Source organism: Stegostoma tigrinum, chromosome 10 (genome assembly GCF_030684315.1).
Source record: "Stegostoma tigrinum isolate sSteTig4 chromosome 10, sSteTig4.hap1, whole genome shotgun sequence".
Taxonomy (NCBI): Eukaryota; Metazoa; Chordata; class Chondrichthyes; order Orectolobiformes; family Stegostomatidae; genus Stegostoma; species Stegostoma tigrinum.
Genome location: NC_081363.1, coordinates 37,149,164 through 37,168,837, shown reverse-complemented (window position 1 = coordinate 37,168,837; position 19,674 = coordinate 37,149,164).

Genomic DNA, 19,674 nt, shown 5'->3' with positions numbered 1-19,674 from the left:
CTTCTAAATAACATCTGGGACCAAGTGCCAAAATTGGGAGAGCTGTCTCATGGACTAGTCAAGCAACAGCCTGACATAGTCATACTCACAGAATAATATTTCACAGGCAATGTCTGAGACACCACCATGACCAACCCCAGATACGTGTTGTCCCACCAGCAGGACAGGCCCAAAAGAGGTGGCAGCACAGTGGTATACAGTCAAGAGGGAGCTGCCCTGGGAGCCCTCAATACTGACTCCAGATTTCATGAACTCTGATGGCTTTAGGTTAAACACGAGAAAGGAAACCTCTTGATTATTACCATGTGCCATCCTCCCTCAGTTGACAAATTAGTACTCGTCCACATTAAACAACACTTGGAGGAAGTGCTGAAGGTGGCAGGGGTCCACAATGTACTTTGTCTTTTAATTTTTACCACCAAGAGAGGCTTGGCAGCAGCATTACCAATTATGCTGGTCAGATCCTCAAGGACATAGCTGCTAGACTGGTTCTGCAACACACGGTAAAGGAGTCAACAAAGAGAGAAAAACATACTTGGCTTCATCCTCACCAATCTGCTAGCTGAAGATGCATCTGTCCATTACAGTATTGGTAAGAGTGACTATTGCTCGTCCATGTGGAGACAAAGTGCCACTTTCACACTGAGAATAATCCACATTACGTTGTGTGGTACCATCTTCAAACTGATCTCGCAATTCAAGCATCCAGATGCTGTGGGCCATCAACAGCAGAGGAATTGCACTCCAGTACAATATGTAACCTCACAGCCCAGCAAAGTCCAAACTCACTCAAACATTAATGCAGCCAAATGATGAAAGCTGGTTCAGTGGAGAGTGCAGGAGGGCTTGTCAGGAACAGCACCAGGCCACTACCTGACAAAATAGAAAATTGTCCAGGTTTGTACTGTACACAAAAAAAAGGACAAATCCAACTCAGCCAATTACCGCTGCATCAGCCCACTCTTGATCACAGTAAAGTGATGGAAGGTGTTATTGATAGTGCTGTCAAGCAGCACTAGCTCAGCAACAACCTGCTCAGCGATGCCCAGTTTGGGTTCCGCCAGGAGCACTCAGCTCCTCATTCAAACATGGTTCAATCATGGACAAAAGAGCTGAATTTCAGCAATGGAAACAGAAATGACTAGGAAAACACAGCAGAGGAGCTTAATTCCAATAAGGTGACAGCAACAGCCCTTGGCATTACAGCTGCATTCAACCAAGTGTGGCATCAAGAAGCTTGTTAGATCTTTTGTTTTCCAATGGGAGTGCTGGTTGCGGGGTTGTTTCAGATGACCTTTATTTTCAGTACAGCTTAATTTCTCCAGAGCAATAGCCACACAAAAAGCTTCTGAATTTCTTAACTTATACAGTATAAACTTAGAACACTTCCCCCCTACCCCCCGCCATCCATACCTTTGATTACTATTGGTTGGGGTGCTGAGTTATTCCTTTGTAATTGGCTCTCTAGTACAGCATCTGGTACAATTCAAGCTTGCCTCAGCAGTTTCAATGTATTTCCAATTAAGCTAATCATATCACTGAATAACAAAGAGATGGACAGGCTTGTGGTCCATCCCTGGTCCTTCATGATGTTTTCACAGACTTTCTTATTTTCCTTCTTGCAGCTTTGCATAATGGATACTGATTTCAAGTAACAGTTGCCAGCTGGGCCATGTTAATTGCCAGTTCATCGGATACTTGCACATTACTTCAGGACCTTTGAAATACCTCATTACGACCAATACAAAAGAATACTGATTTTAGATCAGTTTCAAAAGTTATGTGTTTACACCTAATGTTAGAATTCTTTAGCTAACAAGTTGCGTCTTAATGTGTACATTCAATCCACATTTCACTGTCTGCTAATTTCTCTACCTATACTTCATTTCTCCCTGTAATGGTATTGGTGGTGTGTGGGGTGGGGTGGGGGGGTGCGGGGTGTTGCTACTTTTACTGTCTGAAACTGGTTTGAATCTTTTCGTCTAATGCTTTTAGTGTATATACTTGGAACTGTAACTACTTCAGAATCTATATCTATGATTATTTGAAGACTCTTAACTAAAACTTACATTTAGTATTGTAACATAATGACTAAATAATTCAAGAGAAACAACTAATTAGTATGAAATGATTTTATTTACGTCTTGTGCATAAGCGACTGCAGCTGCACATTCTATCTCAGTCCAGTAACCTTGAGTCTACAGATACGCTATTGTTCTACTTGTGAAGACTACATTAAGCAAACATTTTCCCAAGCTCTGTAACTGCGGTCAGCCATGTTCTACTGCATTAGCCATGGGCAGCCATCGGCCATTTTGTGTTGTGCAGTTGTGGGCAGCCCTAACACAAAAGGAACCATCAGGAGTCAAACCACTGCTGGTTGGAGTCATCAGAGATAATGGGAACTGCAGGCGCTGGAGAATCCAAGATAACAAAGTATGGGGCTGGATGAACATACCTGGCATATAGGAAAATGGTTTTGGTTGTTGGAAGCCAGTCATCTCAGCTCCAGGATATCACTGCAGGAGTTCCTCAGGGTAGTGTCCTTGGTCCAACCATCTTCAGCTACCTCATCAATTCCCTTCATCATAATGTGAGAATGGGGGGATGTTTGCTGATGATTGCGCAACATTCAACAATCTTGACTCCTTATATACTGAAACAGTCCAAATACAACAAGATCTGGAGAATATTGAACAGAAAAGTGGCAAGTAACATTCACATCGCACACATGCCAGGCAATGACCATCACCAATGAATGACAATCTCATCACTGTCCCTTGACAATCAATGATCAATGATGTTACCATCAGTAAATCCCCCACTATTAACATCCTGGGAGGTAACATTGACCAAAAACTCATTGGATTCACCACATAAATACAGTGGCTACAAGAGCAGGTCAGAGGCTAGGAATACTGCAACAAGTGCCTCCCCAAGGCCTGTCCTCCATTTACATGGCACAAGTCAGGAGTATGATGGAATACTTCCTATTTGCCTAGGTGGGTGCAGCTTCAAAAACAAAAAGCAGCCCACTTGACTAGCACCACAACCACACTCCCTCCACCACTGACACTCTGCAGCAGTAGCATATACTATCTACAAGATGCTTGACAGAAATCCACCAAAGGTCCTTAGACAGCACTTTCCAATCCCCTGGCCATTTCTATCCAGAAAGACAATGGCAGCAGACAGCACCACCTGCAGGTTCATCCCCAAGCCATTCAGCATACTGTCTTGGAAATACATCGCTATTCCTTCACTGTCGCTGGGTCAAAATCTTGGATTTCCCTCCCTCAGGTCATTATGGGTCCATTTATGGCATATGGACTGCAGCAGTTCAAGAAGGCAGCTCATCATCACCTTCTCAAGGGCATCTAGAGATGGGCAAGAAATGCCGGCCAGCCAGTAACGCCCATGTCCCATGAACAAAAAAAAATTGATATTCTGAAATCTTTCAATCTCTGCCTTAAACATACTCAAAGACTAATCTTCCATAAACATTTGTAAGGTTCTCTCATATTTTGGTTACTCATCCCTAAAGGTTCTTTCACAATGAGATTAGGGGAAGCAATGGCCTAGTGGTATTATTGCTGGTTTGTTAATCAAGACACCCAGCTAATGTTCTGGGGACACAGATTCGAATTCCACCATGGCAGATGGTGGAATTTGAATTCAATAAATATCTGGAATTAGGAATCTAATGATGGCCATGAATCGATTGTTGATTGTTGGAAAATCCCATCTGGTTCATTAATGTCCTTTAGGGAAGGAAACTGCCATCCTTACCTGGTCTGGCCTCCATGTGACATCAGACCCACAGCAATATGGCTGATTCATAACTACCCTCTGGGCAATTAGGGATGGGTAATAAATATTGGCTGGCCAGCAACACCCTCATCCTGTGAATAAATGAAGAAAAGAAAGATTGTTAATTAGCCCTTTTCCATTATGAATACGAGATCTAAATCCATAGGTTGACCACCCTCTAAATTAAGGAACATTTCCACATCTCAGTCCTAAATAGGTTATCCTGTATCCTGAGACTGTGACCACTGACTCTAAAGTTACCAGCAGTAGAATAAAAGACAGTTGTCTGAATGCAGCACAGATAAGAAAGCAAGAAGCCTACTGGCACTTATTGGCAAAAAAAACAAAGAATAAAATATAAGATAGAATTCACAGTCTGAAGTTGTGGAACTCAAACTACAGTGCTGATGTCTATAAAGCACCTTATCAGAAGATAAGGTACTGTTCCTCAAGCTTGCATTATGTTTCCCCGAAAAGTTTCAGCAGGACAAGGACAGAAATGTAGGAATGAAAGCAAGGTATTGCAATAGAACGGTGAATAACTTGATGGTCAGGTTCATGCTTGCAAAATAAGCAGATGTGTCCCTACATCCCAACTTACTTTCCAAATCCTAAGGCCACCCTAGTGAAGCACTAAAGGCCGTAGCCAAACTATCTATGGGCCAGTCAAAACTAGTGCTACACCTGCAAATTCTTCTTTTGCTTAGCTAACTGAACCGTCCAGAGTGATATACAAAGCAAAATTAAAGACCACAACAGCAGCTACAACTGTGCAAACAGCAACCAGAAACCAAAACTACATGATGCTTGTGATTGAGTCTTCTGCCTGTTAATGTCATTTGCTGTGTGAGTATTGAATGTTTAAAAGCCGACAACGGAGTCTGCAAGATAAATCAACAATATTATACCCATTAGATAATCTGAATGTACTTTCCTGGCTCTAGGCCACCCACCTTCATCAATATAGTCAGCAGTGCTCTGGCAAGAAATTAAGTCCTGTCTGCCATTCTGTATTTTTAGTAGATCTCTTATTGCTTGAACAATGTGCATTGAGCATTAGAGTTATTCACCTCTCATTTTTACTTTGATATGAAGGTGTTTTCACTTCTAATATTTTAAGAACTGTCTTGACAATTCTAAAAAATGGCTCTGTTGAAAGACTGCAGAGGCCTATATTTGTTTCTTTGTATCAAAAATTTAACTAGAAGCTTACTTCTGCTTTTTGATCAAAATCACTCACTGGAAGAGACAATTAGATTAAGTAAACAGAAAGAGCCTTATACACTAAGGTGCTGCTAGGCTTGCTTACAGAGGAGTCACATGTCTGGGTTTATGACTGTCAGGAGTTTGGGGTTTTTCTGGATTTTGTTTGGAAAAGTTAGTTGGTGCATAACCTGCTAAGAAAGAAGACACCCAACTCATTTATTTCTATCTTTCTTAAAAGAAAAGAGTTCATTCAGTGTGAGAGCTGGGAAATTGATGTGGCAGTTCTCCTGAGAAGTTTCTGGAAGACATCCTCTTTAAACCTCCTGGGCAAACTGTTTCTAAAAAAACTTTCCTAAACTCTACCAACTTTCAGAAGTCTAAAGAGTAGAAAGCTGAGTTCGAAGCATTACTACCTATATCTGAATGAACTGAAAGGTGGTCCTAATGAATGTTTTTACAAAACAACCAGAGTCCACATCTTTGCCTCTGAAACAAAGCATGCAACATCCATTTAATTAATCTGGGCCAGTTCTGTCATTTTCCTTCATTTATCCCTTAACTGCGTTTGGTTGTCTGTCATTCATTTAAGTGGAGTCTGAAAACCAGCATTTTTGGGTTAATGCATAAACATTAATTTGAAGGCTTTATTGTTTAATTTTTCCTCCGCTAAAGTTATAGAGCACTTAATTAATAATTAAGTCTCTTTAATACAGTGTCTGGAACTAGATATTCACAAAGTCTTGGGATTGGTGTTTACCAATTTGGTTAGGAACCATTGGAGTAATTACTGGGGTTCGTCGACAGTTTAATTTTGCTGTGTTGCAAATTCAGAGGTAGAAAAGCTGATTTGGTTTGGCTGGCTGTCTTTCTGTCATAATGGTTGAGTCTTATTTTTATAATAAATTCACAATTTGATGGTTGTTGGATTTTCTTTGTATTCTGAAAATATTTACATAAAGTATGTAACTTGCTACATTATTGACTGGGTAAAACATTTAAATATGTCATGTAACCAAAGTTCCCCATAATTTCCTTTGAGTTCTGAGCACAGCAGAGGCTTCTGGAAGCTTAGAGGAACATTGTGACAAATGGAGTAGTGGAATGAGAGACAGAGAGAGAGTAGCCTCCTACAACTACAGTTGCAATTTCTACTTCCTACAGTCATTGTATTTAGTTATCCAGATTGCTAAATTTAAATATTCTTTTTGAGAAATGAAATATTAGACAAGTTTTATTGCCTTGACTAAGTTTATAAATACATTCTTCTGTGCAAGTGTTAAGCCTTTCAGAATGAGGCCATGAGCAGTGGGAATAAACTGTAAAGGCTGAAGATGAATTCACGATAATGTGTCTAATATTTATTGCATAATATTTAGATTATTCATCTCCATTTGATACTCTGAATGATGCTGATGGTGTTCTAGGTGACCGCTCGACACCAAGTTCTATGCGTAGGCTGACATCTAGTGGCATACTCGAGCAAATAGTTTTGTTCTGGTGCAGCTGGGACTGGGCTTTCAGCTGACAATTTTCAAACTTTGCAGTGTGGAGTTAACACACCTGAACTATTTTGTAAAATGCAATTAGCTAAACCTAAATAAAAATGGGTAGGAACAAATTCAACTGTGGTGGAAGCCTAAAGAGGTCGCAGCAAGTTGACTATGTGTTACATATTTTGCCTGATTCACCTTTCCATCCATGCCAGCTGATTACTCCCCTGTAGAAGTTGAAATTCATTCCACAGAATGATAGCTGTAAGAACAACAAAATGTTTTTAAGTTAATTTAGTTTTGCACCTAATAAAGAATGGCTGAATGGTTTCCTCTGCATGGCAATGGTCCTGTGAATCAGTGAAAGACAAAACTGCCGTGTAACCATAATTGACATATTTTCTCCAAAAGATTGTATTTTCCTTTGCTTGACACTCATAACAAGATTATTGTCTTACAACTCAGAAAAACAAGCAGCAAGCATTTTAATGGAAGCCTCAACTTTGTTTAATTATGAGTTTTTATTTACAGAGGTACATATTGTTCATCTCTAATTCAACAACCAGTTTTCAGCTCTATCCCCTAAAGGTAAATTGTCAATTGGTGCCAACATAAAATAGAATTAAACATTCATTTTGCTGTAAAGAATTGAAGAAGTGCTGATCATAAAATCCAGCTTTGTTCTACTAAAGTTGGAAGCTCTGAAAATTGCGTACAATTGTTCCATACAACGAAAGAAATTGCCTGCCAGCAACCTTACAAAACCTGAAATTTGTTAATATTTTGGACATCTTAAGAAGAAAATCTCTAGCAGTTTGTTGTCTGAAGCAAACTGGATAGATCTTTTATTTCTACCAAAGACATGTCTCTAGTGTAGATATTTCCGATAATTATCTGAGCGAAAGGGTAAAACAAGCTCTCAAGTGAAGAAAGATCACTTCAAATAAGAATAAGATTTTCAAAGTGATATATTTGGCTGAAGTATTTGCCAGCAGGAGCAAAGCAGTGCAATAACAGAAGCAAGCTGATTCAGAGACAGAAAGGCTTTTAACAGCAGAGGTACTATTATTAACAGTCCACACTGTCAGGATTTATGAGAAATCTTAAATTGCTTGGAAGAAAGCCAGAAACAGAAGATTCTTGACGTGTCTTCTTACGAGGTTGTTGAAGACTTGAGCTTAAGGAATCAGTGTTAAGCATTAAGTGAGCTAAGTTAGCAGTTTGTTTAACAGTGTCAGGAAGAGATGTTGGCCACATAAAATAGCATCAAATAAATGCTGAAATTTGCTAAAAGCAAACCAATTACCAGCATAGCATCTGACCGAGGAGCTTTAGGGTGAAGACAGGGGTGATATTTCATTGCATTTTTAAAGTCTGTCAGGACATTGCTGGCTTAAAAGGTTTAATCTTTCTTTCTGATATTTGTCGTGGGACAGTTTTAAATTCTCCTTGTATAGTGTAGCAAAGTTTGTTTTCTTTGTGTAATAACCATTTAGGTTATTTTAATTGAAATTACATTGGCAACCTCTTGTGAATACGTTAAGTCACTGACTTCCACAGCTAACAAAAAAAGTAAAACTTTTGGTGTATTGAGCCAGGTCTCTGAGATCTGATCTGTCCAGTATTACCAATGCGTGGAATCATAAAAATGTAGCTCTCTGCAGGCATTGAGCAGGGCCAGAGTGGAAGAGGCCATACGCTGCCTCAAGGTAAAGTTTTGATCCCTAAACCACTCCTGATCAACACTTGTCCCTCAATCAACATTTAAAAAGAAGATTATCTGATCATTACCAACACAGTGTGGAGCTGGAGGAACACATTAGGCCAGGCAGCATCAGAGGAGTAGGAAAGTTGACATTTTGGGTCAGGACCCTTCTCTAGAAATGGATCTTCTGAAGAAGGGTCCTGACCCAAAATAATAAAATGTGAGGCTGGATGAACACAGCAGGCCAAGCAGCATCTCAGGAGCACAAAAGCTGACGTTTCGGGCCTAGACCCTTCATCAGAGAGGGGGATGGGGAGAGGGAACTGGAATAAATAGGGAGAGAGGGGGAGGCGGACCAAAGATGGAGAGTAAAGAAGATAGGTGGAGAGAGTATAGGTGGGGAGGTAGGGAGGGGATAGGTCAGTCCAGGGAAGACGGACAGGTCAAGGAGGTGGGATGAGGTTAGTAGGTAGAAGGAGGTGCGGCTTGGGGTGGGAGGAAGGGATGGGTGAGAGGAAGAACCGGTTAGGGAGGCAGAGACAGGTTGGACTGGTTTTGGGATGCAGTGGGTGGGGGGGAAGAGCTGGGCTGGTTGTGTGGTGCAGTGGGGGGAGGGGACGAACTGGGCTGGTTTAGGGATGCAGTAGGGGAAGGGGAGATTTTGAAACTGGTGAAGTCCACATTAATACCATATGGCTGCAGGGTTCCCAGGCGGAATATGAGTTGCAACGGTAGTAGATTTGCCAACTTTAGGGACATTTAAGTCATCATTGGATGAGCATATGGACGTACATGGAATAGTGTAGGTTAGATAGGCTTGAGATTGATATGACAGGTCGGCACAACAGAGGGCCGAAGGGCCTGTACTGTGCTATAATGTTGTATGTTGTATGTTCTAGTAATCGGCGTTTCCGTTGGAATAAAGCAGGAGTGAGGGCATTGGTGCTTGGGTTTGGGAGGGTAGGAGCTGGACCAAGGAGTACAAGACAAATCCAGAGCAGTCAGATTGGGAGAGTTGAGGGCATGATCCAGAGAGTTAGGAGCCAGCACTCAGGAAGGTAGAGGCAGGAGTAGAGAGTGTAGAGGTCAGGACTGGGGAAGATCGGTGTCAGGGTTAGAGAGATCAGTCAGGATGAGGAAGGTAGAGGCAGGAGTAGAGAGTGTAGAGGTCAGGACTGGGGAAGATCAGTGTCGGGATTAGAGAGATCAGTCAGGATGAGGAAGGTAGAGGCAGGAGTAGAGAGTGTAGAAGTCAGGACTGGGGAAGATCGGTGTCGGGATTAGAGAGATCAGTCAGGATGAGGAAGGTAGAGGCAGGAGTAGAGAGTGTAGAGGTCAGGACTGGGGAAGATCGTTGTTGGGATTAGAGAGATAAGTCAGGATGAGGAAGGTAGAGGTAGGAGTAGAGAGTGTAGAGGTCAGGACTGGGGAAGATCGGTGTCGGGATTAGAGAGATCAGTCAGGATGAGGAAGGTAGAGGTAGGAGTAGAGAGTGTAGAGGTCAGGACTGGGGAAGATCGGTGTCGGGATTAGAGAGATCAGTCACAATGAGGAAGGTAGATGTCAGGATTAGGGCTGGGGTGGGTGGGGGGGGGTTTGCGGGTGGAGGTGGATGAGGATGGTGGTAGTGTGCCAGTGTATCACTGAAGTGGTAATTCAGAGGACAGAGGTCTGGAGACATGGATCAAAGTCCAGCGTATCTGGTGAAACTTGAAAAGCTCCTTAAACATCTGAAATATAAAGCTTATCTCAGTAATGAAGCCATCATTGATTGTCAATAAAAAAAATCACCTGATTTACAAATGTCCATTAGAGAATGAAATCTGTTATCCTTATCTGGTCCAGCGTATACATGACTCCAGGCCCACTTCGATGTGGTTGGCTTGTAACTGCCTTCTGAAAAGGCATCTGAAAATGGCACAACAAAAGACTCAGACCAACAGCAATTAGAGAAGGGCAGCTAATATTGGCCTTGCAGAAACAGTACACCCCAAGCGAGAATTTCAGAGGCACGAGAAGGGTAGAGGTCAGAGCTGGAGACGTTGGTGCAGCAGTGAAGCATGGGATGATGATCCACATGCTTTTTATATTTGCTAAGTAATATACTCGTCATGCCTGGCCTCAAACATTGTAAGAGATTTCTTCAGTTCTATCCAAATTAAATATGGTACCTTATGTATCATTTCCTTTATAACCTGTTCCTGCTAGTGCGACATCTGATGTATTATGTCCATCAGTTTTTTCAAACCAATTATAAGAAGATGTTACAGTAATTTCGTAACAATTATCTTTTCACAGAGGCATCGCTTTGTAAAGCACTTTCTCATAATGGCATAATGTCTTCACGCTGTGGAAATCTCCTGCTCCATGCTATCCTCTACAGGGAGGAAAATCTAGTGATAATTTCAATGGTTCTGAGAATTTCAATTCAAATGTGCCCATTGAAGCTTGCAGCATGCAAACCTGGTGCTGGCTTCATAGTTCCATGATCTCAGTTGAGTGCAAACCAAACTGCTGACTGTCTGAGCTCCTTTACAGGATGCTTCAGAGCCTGACCTAAGTTCCAGCACCAACCAGCCTGCATCTCAGAAAGGAGAGTTTCACTTACTGTGAGGAAGCTGTTGCTTTGACTGCAGAAACTAGCTATAAAGAGAAGCATCCCAAGTGGAGCAACAAAGAAGAGAGAGGTCTCCCAGATTTTGAGAAGTGACATTAGAGACCTTAGCCAAGCATGTTGACAGGATGAGAAAGGTTGTGTTTCTGTGTGGGATGAGGAGGTTGTCAATGCACAACCTCAGTAAAACAAAAAAGGGAATAAGTGATCAAGGATGTCTATTTCTGGCGTCTTGCACTGAGGACCTGGCAGCAGGGCCACAGAAGTTCAATGAGCTCCCAATGATGGTCAATGATTCCAATCCCCTGCTCCTCCAGCCTCTCCTGCTGCTTGATGCACCCCATTCCAAAACTCAGCCAACATTGACTGCTGGCCTTTCCCTTGGAATAAAGCATTAACTGAGAAATTGAGATGAAACTAAAATGACCGGATTAAGCCAGTGGAAGACATAGGAGAAGAAGAAGTACCCTCAGCAGGATGCCATTTCTACCGGGACATTTGAAGATCTGTCTTCTCCCTGAAGCTCAGCGAGGCCCGAGGTGTGTGAGGCCGCTTCATTTAGGGGGTACATACAAATAACTGCCAGTAACTGCAAGGTGGAGCTTACATTGCCGTAGCAGACTCCTTCCAAGCTGTCCATGTCCACATAAAGGAGTTCCACGAGGATCTATATTAATCACTAGAGCAAGCTATATTTCATTATTTCTTGTCAGGGGCAGCAGGTGAAACACAAGGTTTACTGGTTCTGAGGAAGGATCACCAGACCCGAAATGTTAATTCTGTTTTTCCCTTCGCAGATGCTGCCAGGCCTGCTGGGCTTTCCAACAACTTTGTTTTTGCTCCTGATTGACAGTAATGGGGTAGTCACTGAAATCCACATCCCTCCTCATTCTTCTGAACTCACGGTCCGGTGTACCCAAGAGGCCAATTCCAAGATCCTCCCAACTCCACACAACACTCAGCTGACATCTCAATCCCTGGAGAGTTGGATGTCCTGCAGGCTTCTCAGTGTCAATGCTATGTCTCTGACTGGCCAGCCACTCTCTCTGGGAGATACTATACCACCCGGGGCACTTAATTTCAGACAAAGTCCTGCCATTGCCTTCCTAGCTGCCTGAATGGGGGACAACATGCTAGGCCTTACTTTGGAGAGTCACCTTAGGGGTCCCACCTTTTGAGCAAGTGAGCGACAGTACTGACTGAAACAGGAGATTCCAGCCTCGGCCAAACAACTGAGTAACTTTACTGAGCATCGCAACTCACTGCATCCCAATTATATCCTTGACACAATTCAACTACACTCCCCATCAACCACCTAACAATATCCCCAGACTGAGCAGCCCACTAACAAAACCAAACGGTGGCTCAGTGGTTAGCACTGCCGCCTCACAGCGCCAGGGACCTCGGGCGATTGTCTGTGTGGAGTTTGCACATTCTCCACGTGTCTTCTTGGGTTTCCTCCGAACTTCTCCCACAGTCCAAAGACGTGCGGGCTAGGTGGATTGGCCGTGCTAAATTGCCCGCAGTGTTCAGGGGTGTGTGGGTTATAGGGGAGTGTATCTGGGTGGGATGCTTCAAGGGGCGGTGTGGACTTGTTGGGCCGAAGGGCCTGTTTCCACACTGTAGGGAATCTAATCTAATCAACCCCTGACTAAACATTGGTCTAACCTCTAATCTAGCTCTCACTCACCCAATTATCCACCATGTTCTCAACTGTGCACAAATGTCCCCCAGTTGACAGGCTGACCAGATTGGTTTAGCTGTCACCTGAGCCAACTCTTCACCCTCCCAACTGGACCTGAGCTAATTGTGGCCCAAGTGAGAATAAGCTCCTTAATTAACTGGTCATTAATTTATCACTTAAGGGCTTGGAGGAGGGTCTGGGATGCCACCTGCCTTCCTGCGACCAAATCTACCACGTTTGGAACTGGAAAATTGTGCTTCGGTTTTTAAATTGTCTCACATTTCCCAAGCAGGTATCTGGCCTAAATCTCCACTTGTGCACCTTAAGCACATGGTCAGAAACATTAATGAAGAGTCCCAGGCAGCAGGATACATGTCCAACAGAGGTTTAAACTTCCTCAGCAATACCCACATAGGCATCAGGAGTCTCACTGGATTCTGACATGCATCTCTAAGCACAATTCCCATCTCTAATGATCCAAAGACAATCTCCATGATTTTAGCTAGTCTTCCCAGTTGCTACGAAAAGCAAGTGTCCCAGTCCAACAGCTTTATTTCAGCTTCGAGCCTGTCCAATCTCTATTACATCATTTTACACCCTTGCAACCATGCCTTTGGGTGTCGTTGACTGCAATCATTTCATTGGCTGTCAGCCTCCAGATCTGCTGCAACATTTGGCCTGTACTCATGTTATTCTGGAATGGAAAACGATATCTCAGTGCTTGCTCCAACAAAAACTCCAGGCAGCATCTGCAAATCTTTGCGCCCTTCCTTGTGCCAAAATAACCCTTCACTTTCTTTCCCCAAACTGCAACCAATTAGAAGGATATTTCCACTTTAAGAGATTTGCATTTTGCTTTAAGAGATATGGCCTCTCCTTTTGTTGACACTTTGTCCACTGGGAGTCCTTCCAAATCTCGTCAGCAAGCTGCCTGTTCGCTCTCAGAAACAGGCATAGACTAATAAAAGTCTGATTATTCCACTGCTCTGCTGTTTACCTTTGAAACCATGATTTAGTTTCCCTGTCAAGTATTCATCCAACTTCCTTTTGAAAGTTACTGCTGACTTGGCTTCAAGTAAATGTTTCAGGCAAAACATTCCAGTTCATAATAGCTTGCTGCATTAAAATATCCTTCTTCATTTTCTCTCTGGCTGCTTCACAAATTACATTTAACTCTGGTTACCAACCATTCTGCAAGTGGAAACAGTTTATCCCTATCTATTCTTTCCCTTAAAATCCCCTCATCCTAAAACATCCCAAAACTCACATACATTTCATGAAGCAGATGACTGAAATTCATTCACCCCTTTTGAGGTGTGGGGAATGCAATGTGGCATTTCAGGTCAAAATCTATCCCCAAGTCAGCAAATTAATTCCTGCAGTGGAATGAAAATTTACGCTCAGGCAATGGCTGCAGAAATTCTCAAACTGGAATACAACTCGTCATGAAGCTGAAGATATTTTCTATCAACCTCTTAATACAAACTTCCGAAGCAGATGGGATTTGAACCTAAGCCTTTTGGTTCAGAGGGAGGGACACTGCCTCTGAATTAAAACAACCCTACCTTATCAAGTTGTAGCTACTTTAATCAAACTGTTTGGGCACATCATAGTAAAAGACTAAGGCAAGTGAGACTTGAGCCCAGACCTCCTGGTCCAGAGGTACGGTCATTACCACCGAGGCTCTTACCAAAATCTTGGACTGGATATTGTTTTCTAATTATAAGGTGCAATGTTGCAATTTTGGTCACAATGTGGTAACCGGTTTAAAATAAATACCATTGAATTGTGACAAAACAAATGCCCAGTGCCATCAAATTTATCTTTTTTCCAAAAACGTGATTTTAAAACTCTGCAGTTTGTCAGATGGTGAATGTTCCTTTGTTATTATGCCTGGAAGACATTTTTGGAAGGTTATTATGAGGGACTTGACAGTTTCCAGGTATGTCTGACATTTTTAACCATTCTCTGAGGTGAATTTAAGCAAGCATTGTGTGATTCGTGCTGTCAATTCTCAATAGGCACATTCTTAAAACAAACACCAAATTTCACAACAGCAAATCCTTCCCTCTTCTCTGTCTCAGTGTACAAGTTTTCTGATCCAAACAAAGCATTTTAAGACAGATTCCTGGTCCCGAGCAAAATTGTCTTCAATTAACTGTATTCTAATATCAAGCAAAATAATGATGGCATGATTCCTGTGAAATTTCACACTTAGACAGCAACACAAATAATATACTAAGTCATTCTGCGAAAGCAATCCCTTTCACTGTTTCCTGAAATTTTTGCTTAGATTCAACTGGGCACTGATACAGAAATTTACAATTCAACAATTTTTCCAGTACATTTACAAACGCTGATCTGAATATAATTAATTATACATAGCATGGAGGAAAGCACTTGTGCAATATCATAAAATTTATTGATGACACAAGACACAAGAGTAGAAGACAAAATCTCCATTAAAGTATTAATAATTTCTTCAGAGATTCCTCAGCCTTTGCCTACAATGATTAGAGAGTCGCATCATGCACTGACTGCTTTTTATTATATGTAGAGAATATCTTCTTATTGTAAGTCCTGAAATTGTTTTTCATTAGTTTAAACCTGCCACCCCCAACCCCATAATTTTCCTGCCATGATAATTCTGAAGCTGTGATCTGAATATGTCTTTATAACTAAAACAATAAATTTCAGAAAACAGGCAAGTAAAGCAACATTGGTGAAGAGAGAATAACAGAGTTAATTAGATTAGATTAGATTCCCGACAGTGTGGAAACACGCCCTTCGGCCCAACAAGTCCACACCGACTCTTGGAGCATCCCACCCAGACACATCACCCTAAAATCCACACACCCCTGAACACTACGGGCAATTTAGCATGGCCGATCCACCTAGCCTGCACATCTTTGGACTGTGTATGTCAGATTATTGAGCTTTGACGTTTGACCTGGAATAATAAAAATTGAGTCATGAGATGGATGCTTCTGTCCAACCAGTTCATGCCAAACCTCATGCCAAGCTAAACTAGTACCATCTGCCCACTGCTGGCCCATATCCCTCTAAACCTTTTCTTTCATGTATGTATCCAAGTGTCTGTTAAACATTACAATTGTACCTGCATCAACAGCTTCCTCAGGAATTTCATTCCACACGCAAACCACCCTCTGTGTAAAAAATTTGCCTCTCATGTCTTTTTTAAATCTTTCTCCTCTCACCTTAAAAATGTGTCCTCTACTGCTGAAATCCCTCAAGCTAGAGAAAAGATAACTATCATTAACTCTGTGGAGGTGGAGGTGGACCGCCAGCGCACGTGTTAGGACCTGAAAGATGGTGAACTATCACCCTGGGCAGGGCGAAGCCAGAGGAAATTCTGGTCGAGGTCCGTAGCAGTCCTGACGTGCAAACTGGGCACCGAACATTGGTATAGGGGCGAAAATCTAATCGAATCATCTACTAGCTGGTTCCCTCTGAAGTTTCCTTCAGGATAGCTGGTGCTTGTCCGCTGTGCAGTTTTACCCAGTAAAGCTAATTATTAGAGGTCTTGGGGCCGAAACGATCTCAAACTTTAAATGGGTAAGAAGCCCAACTCGCTGGCTTGGATCTGGGCGTGGAATGCGAGTGCCTAGTGGGCCACTTTTGGTAAGCAGAACTGGCGCTCCCATTATTTTATAAACTTCTATCGGGTCACTTCCCGGCCTGTCCAGCCTTTCTTTATAACTCAAACCTTCCTTTTGTTTGCAAACCATCTTTGGATAATAGATGTATAAAAGGGGTACTGGCTGTATTTGATTAACCATAACTAATGAAGTGGGTGGTTCTGTCAAAGCATTGGTAGGTTGGTTTAATATAAGGTCAGACATTAGACTGAAAGAGAGCTACACAGGGAAAAATTAAACATGATTTTGCTCCTGGTTTTGTCAGAAGCTCTGTTAAAAATTGTGATTGCCGATGTCAGACAGTAGTTCCTCTCCTCTGATGCTGCTTGGCCTGCTATGTTCATCTAGCTCTACACCGTGCTATCACAGTAATTCCAACGCGCTCTCTTCTGCTGACCATCAATGTTGAAGCTGGGCTCTCCACAGCCATGGCACAAGAGCCATACAAGAGTTGATATGGAGAACATTGGAGGGCAAAGCAAATGCATATCAATGCCATGAGCAATGAAAGGATTCTGTTTCTTTTCTTTCACTTCATCAAAAATGAAAGTGATATGGTGATCTATAAATAGAAACAGGAATCACATTAGAAATAAAATACAACAGGGCGTAGCACTCACTTGGGATTTTTCAAAAAATTAGTGAAAGGATAAGTTACACCAACTGTGCATTCATTGAAGAAAATATACATTTTCAAGTTTGCATTCCTAAAACACATCTGCTTTAAAACTTGTTTGATTTTTTGCTATGCCAATAACCTCCTGTAAAACAGCAGTACCAGATTGCTAATGAAAATAACCTGGGCAATATTTCCCAATTTGTATTGGTTTCAGATGAGATAGCCAAATCATTAAATTCTCGGGTAATGAGGGATGAATATGCTCACGTGGTTTGGTTGTAACAAGGTTCATTTAAAAAGGATCCTTTTCCTTGTGGATCCCTTTCTCACAGATCCACATGAACTTAAGTTTTAAAAGGAGTGAATTCAACCAGAATTTCTTGAATTAACAAAGAGTGTGTTTTTTAATTACCAAATACAAGAAGCAATAGAAATGTAATACATGTACACACAGAGTTGATTTAAAGGGTGAGTTCAGAAGGATACAAGTGAAAGAAGAGATAGAGGGATCAGTCTGAATTATTCGTTCAGAACATACTCAAAGATATTGCAGCTATTATTGGAGGCACCTATAGCATTGGCATTAGCATTGATATTGTTGATTTTAAATATTGATTGAAATTCCTTTGCCCTGATTCCTTTTGAACTTTAAATGTTTGCAGCACTCACATTGAGAAAGAGACTTTTTTTCATTTTATCTGTTGTGAAGGGGTGTTTCAAGCTGTGGCTGTCGCAGTACTCTAGTCTACACATTAAGACATCAAGCCAAAAGGGCAAGCAGAGCTAGTTGCAGTCAGTTTTTAACCTATTATTGAGTCATAGAATCATACAACTTGGAAACAGATCTTTCTGGTCCTTGCCGAACATAATCCCAAACTAGTCCCACCTGCCTGTTCCTGGATTTTATCCCTTCAAACCTTTCCTATTCATGTACTTATCCAAATGACGTTTAAACATTGTAATTGTACACACATCCATGACTTTCTCAGGGCATTCATTCCACATTTGAACCACCCTCTATGTAAAAAATTTGCTTCCCATGTCTATTTTAGATCTCTCTCCTCTCAGCTTAAAAATGTGCCCCTTAGTCTTGAGATTCCCCCATCCTAGGGAAACAACAACTATTATTAACTCTATCTTTATCTCTTATTATTTCATATACTTCTATCAGGTTGCCTCTCAACCTCCTGTGCTCCAGTGAAAAGAGTCCCAGCCTATCTAGCCTTTCTTTTTAATCCAAACCTACCATACCCAGCAACCTCCAGGTATATGTCTTCTGAACCCCCTCTAGTTTAATAATATCCTTCCAATAACTAGGCAACCAGATCTGGGCACGGTATTCCAGAAGAGGCCTCAGCAATGTCCTGTACAACCTCAACATGACTTCCCAACTCCACAATCAAAGGACTGCGCAATGAAGGCAAGTGTGCCAAATGCCTTTTGACCCACCCTGCCTATATGTGACACAAACTTCAGGCAATTATGTACCTGCACCCTTTGGTCCCCCTGTTTTACAACACTACTGAAAGCCCTACCATTAATTGTGTAAGCTCTACTTTTATTTGCTGCACCAAAATACAATACTTCATGATTATTTAGATTGAAATCTATCTGCCATTTTTCAGCCCATTTACCAATTTGATCAAGATCCAAATGTATTCTTAGAAAACCTTTTTCACTCTCTACTGTGCCATGTTTTGCACATTTCTGGAGGGGAAAACAGACATGTCTTCCAGGCATATTATGCACGTGATTTGGACATTTTGACCAGTTTACATAATGAAAATACTTTACCCAAGTGTTCTTGTTGATGAGGCAGAGAAAGGGACACAGAATTAAATTTGCAGTTCAACTCGATTTTATAAACAAAATATTCCTCACTGAATCATTATGTGAGCATTTCCCAAATTTCCACTATATTTACTATCTATCCATCTGAGAAAGAATATTACCTGCAATGTGTTTGAACTGAACGATTGGAATCTTCTCCTCAGGCATAGGGCTAGCTCTCTTCTATGAAGGTGGGTTGTGCAGGGGTCAGGGCTGATCCTCTCTCTCTTCTCTCTCTCTCTTCCTGTTTCTCTCTCTCCCTCTTCTTCGAAGTGTTCAGAGCTCCACTGCAGGGTCAGGTCAAATCTTCGCTGAGTCTTCACTGAGTTTTCATTGAATCGCCACTGAATTTTACAAAATATTCAATGCAGGAATGAGGGGTTGGTGTCCAAGCATGTATTCTCATGTCCCCTCACTCCTGGCCTTCCAGAACATTCTGCAGTCTTTGGCCAATAGGGTCACGAGTTGGGTTCAAATCAACCAATGGAGTCATAGCAATATCCTTCACTGTTGCCATGCTGGGAGATACAAAGTGCACATATTCAAGCAATCAAGATGCCAGAACATCTGATTGAGACTTCTCCAATACACAATATTCAGGCTGGTTGTAGCATCTTTGATCTTGGAGGTTTCCACTGTTCTCTCTAGGCAATAGCAGCTGGCAGCTGTTTAATTTAAGTTGGGTCAATCGTCTGTCAGGCTTGGTTTCTTAGCAGTGGGTCAATTTAGATTGTCTAATTTTGGGCTTGTGGTTGTTAGATCACAAGTGGCTTTTTGCTGAGAGAAGGCACCATCATCCCATGTTATTTTGTTCACTAATTCTTTACACGAGCGATTTCATGGGTTTCATACAGGACCCTACCAGACGGTCACTGAGTTTACATCAACAGATTTTATTTTCTGTTGCAGCGATTAAAAAACAACACATTATGGAATCAAAAATCCAAGCTGTGATGTTCAAACTCTCACATTATGTGGAGCAGATCATTTTAAAGTACATTTGTTGTGCTATCATTTTGTACTTGCCCTGAGATTACAGCATGGAATGCCAGCAAAG